The sequence below is a fragment of the Panulirus ornatus genome, chromosome 7, assembly GCF_036320965.1.
Source record: "Panulirus ornatus isolate Po-2019 chromosome 7, ASM3632096v1, whole genome shotgun sequence".
Classification (NCBI taxonomy): Eukaryota; Metazoa; Arthropoda; class Malacostraca; order Decapoda; family Palinuridae; genus Panulirus; species Panulirus ornatus.
In genome coordinates, this window is record NC_092230.1 from 50,411,306 (window position 1) to 50,417,305 (window position 6,000).

Genomic DNA, 6,000 nt, shown 5'->3' on the forward strand with positions numbered 1-6,000 from the left:
TCTCCATGGTTGATTAATTTGTTTATGGATGGGGTTGTTAGGGAGGTGAATGCAAGAGTTTTGGAAAGAGGGGCAAGTATGAAGTCTGTTGTGGATGAGAGAACTTGGGAAGTGAGTCAGTTGTTGTTCGCTGATGATACAGCGCTGGTGGCTGATTCATGTGAGAAACTGCAGAAGCTGGTGACTGAGTTTGGTAAAGTGTGTGAAAGAAGAAAGTTAAGAGTAAATGTGAATAAGAGCAAGGTTATTAGGTACAGTAGGGTTGAGGGTCAAGTCAATTGGGAGGTTAGTTTGAATGGAGAAAAACTGGAGGAAGTAAAGTGTTTTAGATATCTGGGAGTGGATCTGGCAGCGGATGGAACCATGGAAGCGGAAGTGAATCATAGGGTGGGGGAGGGGGCGAAAATCCTGGGAGCCTTGAAGAATGTGTGGAAGTCGAGAACATTATCTCGAAAAGCAAAAGTGGGTATGTTTGAAGGAATAGTGGTTCCAACAATGTTGTATGGTTGCGAGGCGTGGGCTATGGATAGAGTTGTGCACAGGAGGGTGGATGTGCTGGAAATGAGATGTTTGAGGACAATGTGTGGTGTGAGGTGGTTTGATCGAGTAAGTAATATAAGGGTAAAAGAGATGTGTGGAAATAAAAAGAGCGTGGTTGAGAGAGCAGAAGAGGGTGTTTTGAAATGGTTTGGGCACATGGATAGGATGAGTGAGAAAGATTGACCAAGAGGATATATGTGTCGGAGGTGGAGGGAACGAGGAGAAGTGGGAGACCAAATTGGAGGTGGAAAGATGGAGTGAAAAAGATTTTGAGTGATCGGGGCCTGAACATGCAGGAGGGTCAAAGGCGGGCAAGGAATAGAGTGAATTGGATTGATGTGGTATACCGGAGTTGACGTGCTGTCAGTGGATTGAATCAGGGCATGTGAAGCGTCTGGGGTAAACCATGGAAAGTTGTGTGGGGCCTGGATGTGGAAAGGGAGCTGTGGTTTTGGGCATTATTGCATGACAGCTAGAGACTGAGTGTGAACGAATGTGGCCTTTGTTATCTTTTCCTAGCGCTACCTCGCACACATGAGGGGGGAGGGGGATGGTATTCCATGTGTGGCGAGGTGGCGATGGGAATGAATAAAGGCAGACAGTGTGAATTGTGTGCATGGGTATATATGTATGTGTCTGTGTGTGTATATATATGTGTACATTGAGATGTATAGGTATGTATATTTGCATGTGTGGACGTGTGTGTATATACATGTGTATGGGGGTGGGTTGGGCCATTTTTTTCTTCTGTTTCCTTGCGCTACCTCGCAAATGTGGGAGACAGCGACAAAGCAAAATAAGTAAATATATAAATATATATATATATATATATATATATATATATGCATGTTGAGTGGATGGGCTGTCCTTTGTCTGTTTCTTGGTGCTGCCTCGCTGATGCAGGAAATGGCGATCAAGTAAAACAGATAAATGAATAAATGATTCTATGGGGGGATGTTCCTGAGGCCAAATATAGCCAAAAATCGTGCACTTCAACATCTTAGAGTTAAGTTTTTAAGTGTCCTACCAGCCTTAAAAAAATCATGCCTGATAGAAAAATCCTAAAAATTGATTCAAATTCAGGGTAAATAATATTATAAGGTCCACCTATTTTAGTTTGTGGGACAAAAAAATTAAAGTTTTGTTGACTAGTGTTATAATTCTTGCATTCCATCACCTCCTAACCCACATATACTTGTACATGTCCCCTTTTTTTTTAAACTAGGTATTCCCAGTCCCTGCTCCTTTTTCAGCTTGCAACTCCAAAAGCTGTTCAGCATTTCATTCACAACACTGGGTACACCATGCCCCCAAATTATACCCACTACTCCCATATTACCTACTTTCGGATTCAAATTTCCCATCACTGATACCTACTTTCGGATTCAAATTTCCCATCGCTGATACCTACTTTCAGATTCAAATTACCCATCACTGATACTCAATCCCATGCATTAAAACTGCTAACACACCAACTCACCTTTCCCAAACCACTTGCCTCTCTTCCTCACTCCTCTGAGTCACCCTCCTTGTTGATCCACTTTCATATCTGGGACTCGGCTCCTTATAGTCTTTCACACATTCCCACAACTCTTCCTTCAGCAGCAGTGCTACCTCTTCCTTCACTTTCACCCTCACTCTAACCCCTGACTTTACTCCTTAGACATTTTTAAACCATTCATCTCCTTTCCTGTTTGTCTTTGAATAACAAGGTTCTCTGCAAATGTAATCCCCACCTCTTCCCTCCTCTCATTTTGGTTACATCCACACACATTCAGACACCCCAGCCTAAGCCTTGGAGGAGATGAGCTTTCCATGGTTACCTTGCTTTGTGGTTCTAAGCTGTGAACTGCATTCTTAGGAATTTAAGGAATTTACTTCATTAAAGTACTTTCAAGAGTTTGTTTCTATAATACTGTACTGTGATTTTGGAACAAACAGAACAATTGTGCCATGTGGATGGCAGTGTTATTTTCTCCTTAGGGATAGAAAATATATAGCTGCTGTAGCACCATGTCATTACTCTGTAGCCATTTTACCAAAGGCATTTTACCTAATTTTGATCACACACAGCAATATAGAAAATGTTTTAATGAAGAAAGAATCCTCAATTTGGTGTGATGAGTGGGTGAACTAAAAAAGGCATCCTTTGTACACCTCCACACATTTGAATAATTTGGCCTCAGAATGCATTTGGAATGGCTGATTTTCTATCTGAGGATGGATTAATGATGGCACTGATAAGGGGCTTGTGGGTAGGATGGACAAAATGACAGGTAGATTTTGATTTTTTACGTCTCTGGACTGATTACTTGCTGGTAATTTAAAAAATTTCCCAGTGGATAAAAGTAGTAAATTATGTCTGTATTGGAGTAGGTTACACACGTCAGAAAACAGAAAGAAGTCTGTCTTGTTTAAGATTACTATTTTGTTTTCAGGAAGAAATCCGCGAACCTATAACTGCAGCTGCAAGCATCGTCTTAAATATGAAGTAGAGTCCAAGAAATTTTGATATTTTTGTCCTTTATCTGAATCTGATATGCCATTTCTCATCCTATAGCTGAAATTTCTTTATTTTAGTAATTGATAGTTGATATTGCTCAACATATTCCATGGCCTCATGGCCATGATCCTCACATATCTGAGCTGTAGCACCTAGATATGTATTATCTTAAGCTTCCTACAAGTAACTCTGAAAAGCTTGTACTTGGCACTGATGCTCTGTACATTTCTGAAAATTTGACAAAGACTAATGTTTGTATATATATCATGATTTTGAAAATGAGTTAAAGGGTATTGATATAGATATTATTACTTTTATAAAACTCTAGATAAGGAGGTTAGGCACTTGTTATAGCTGCACTCTATATTTTATGTCTTTGTTTTGTTAGGAAGCAGTAACAGATTGTTCGTTTTTGTTCATTCTTAGTATTGAAAATTTTACCAACTCATGTTACACTAATCACCAGATATATATATATATATATATATATATATATATATATATATATATATATATATATATATATATATATATATATATATATATATATAAATAATAGGACTGAAAAACTGAAATGGGAATATAAGCTGTGGAAATAGCACATGAATAAGATTTGGCACCAGTTTCTAGTGTGATCTTTTGTTGAAAAGGGATAGATGGGTTTTTGAAGCTTCATTCACCATATCATGTACTTAGAAACATTCTAGTGTCAATTTACTTAGCTGGAAGTGTGAATATTGTACATATCTTACTTTATGACCTGGTTTTGTTTATAAAATTGCAAAGTATTCATAATTGTATAGGTTATCATTATTGTGCAAATGTTTTCATTTTCATGCCTCTAGCATATGGTTCTTGTAGCAGGACAAAAGATATTTACGTTACCAAAGGTTTTGTAATGAAGAAAATGAGTCTCCATCACTCATTGATTAAAGTGTGTAGGATGTTGTTCATTTTTTAAAATAAAGGCAGTAATCATATAATAATCAGGTTGCAAGGAATTTGTTATTCAGACATATATGAAATGATACTGCAAGATAGATTTTTGATTGCTTATTATGAATTATTGTTGTTATAGTGACGTTCAGCAAAATTCCGTTGCACGAAGCCTACCCTAGGAAGTGTACCATTGCACTTTGCAGTGGTATGAGCTACATTCACTTAGATTTTAATTTACAGTGATAGTAAATTAGATGGGATTCAGGTGAGTGAGTGAGTTTTCCAGTAAATTGCCTCATATTGGTGAATGATATTCAGACACACCATTTTAATGTTGTGGTGGATGATGAAATAATTCTGGTGGGTGTAATATTTTTCATTCAAGTATCTTTAAGAGACTACTTAAAATTTAGTACATTTCCAAATGTCTGCTGCACATTATGTAGTTTTAAGAGTACACTGAGCTGTGATAAACCTTGCTTACTGCACATCAGGACTGGTGAGTAAGGATGGTATGTGAATATTCACCACTTGCAAATAAAAGCACAAAGATTCTGTATTTTTATGATTTTTTCCCCTCTTCTTTCTATCTGCCATCATTAACTTCATTCCAAGTTTTCATGGGGTAGATCACACATAGTTTTGGAAAATCATTGGTCATCCTCATCTCGTACCTATCATGTTAATCTTTTTCGTGTGCAACAAATTTTTTGTGGGCCACCCCACTGGGGATACCCTAACCTATAACACTGGGGATAGCCTAACCCAGGACACTGGAGATAGGCTGACTCAGAACACTGGGGATAGCCTGACCCAGGACACTAGGGATAGCCTAACCCAGGACACTGGGGATAGCCTGACCCAGAACACTGGGGATAGCCTAACACAGGACATTGGGGATAGCCTGACTCAGGACACTGGGGATATCCTGACCCAGGACACTGGGGATAGCCTGTCCCAGGACACGGGATAGCGTAACCCAGGACACAGGATAGCTAAATCAGGACACGAGGGATAGCCAAACCCAGGACACTGTATGTAGCCTAACCCAGGACACTGAGGATAGCCTGTCCCAGGAGACGTGAGGGTAGCCTGACCCTGGTTATACAGTGAGCCTGGGTATAATGACCATGGATATACAATAAGACTGGGTATAATAACCCTGGGCATACAGTAAGACTGAGTATAGTGACCCTGAGTATACATGTAGTAAGCCTGGTTATAATGACCCTGGGTATATAGTAAGCCTGGATATAATGACCCTGGTTATAAAATAAACCTGGTTATAATGACCCTGGGTATACAGTAAGCCTGCATATAATGACCCTGGGTATACAGTAAGCCTGGTTATAATGACCCTGGGCATACAGTAAGCCTGTATATAATGACCCTGGGTATACAGTAAGCCTGGTTATAATGACCCTGGGCATTCAGTAAGCCTGGATATAATGACCCTGGGTATACAGTAAGCCTGGTTATAATGACCCTGGGTATACAGTAAGCCTGGTTATAATGACCCTGGGCATACAGTAAGCCTGGATATAATGACCCTGGGTTTATAGTAAGCCTGGTTATAATGACCCTGGGCATACAGTAAGCCTGGATATAATGACCCTGGGTATACAGTAAGCCTTATGTAATGACCCTGGGTATACAGTAAGCCTGGTCATAATGACCCTAGGTATACAGTAAGCCTGGATATAATGACCCTGGTTATGCAATAAACCTGGTTATAATGACCCTGGAAATACATTAAGCCTGGTTATAATGACCCTGTGTATACAGTAAGCCTGGTTATAATGACCCTGGATATACAGTAAGCCTGGTTATAATGACCCTGGGTATACAGTAAGCCTGGTTATATTGACACTGGGTATACAATAAACCTGGGTATAATGACCCTGGGTTTACAGTAAGCCTGGATATGATGACCATGGGTATACAGTAAGCTTGGTTATAATGACCCTGGGTGTACAGTAAGCCTGGTTATATTGACCCTGGGTAAATAGTAAGCCTGG

The 6,000-nt window shown here is 39.5% G+C and overlaps 1 protein-coding gene across 2 annotated transcripts in view; it reads left to right on the plus strand.

Annotated features, from left to right (window-relative positions):
- The window catches only part of LOC139749636 (alanine aminotransferase 1-like), a 269,611-nt gene extending 265,074 nt beyond the window's left edge, over window positions 1-4,537 (plus strand). For both annotated transcript variants that reach the window (XM_071663791.1, XM_071663790.1), the window contains exon 13: window positions 2,979-4,537. The gene's annotated coding sequence lies outside the window, so the exon portion shown is untranslated. The remainder of the gene's footprint in view (window positions 1-2,978) is intronic.
- The last annotated feature ends 1,463 nt before the right edge of the window (window positions 4,538-6,000 follow it).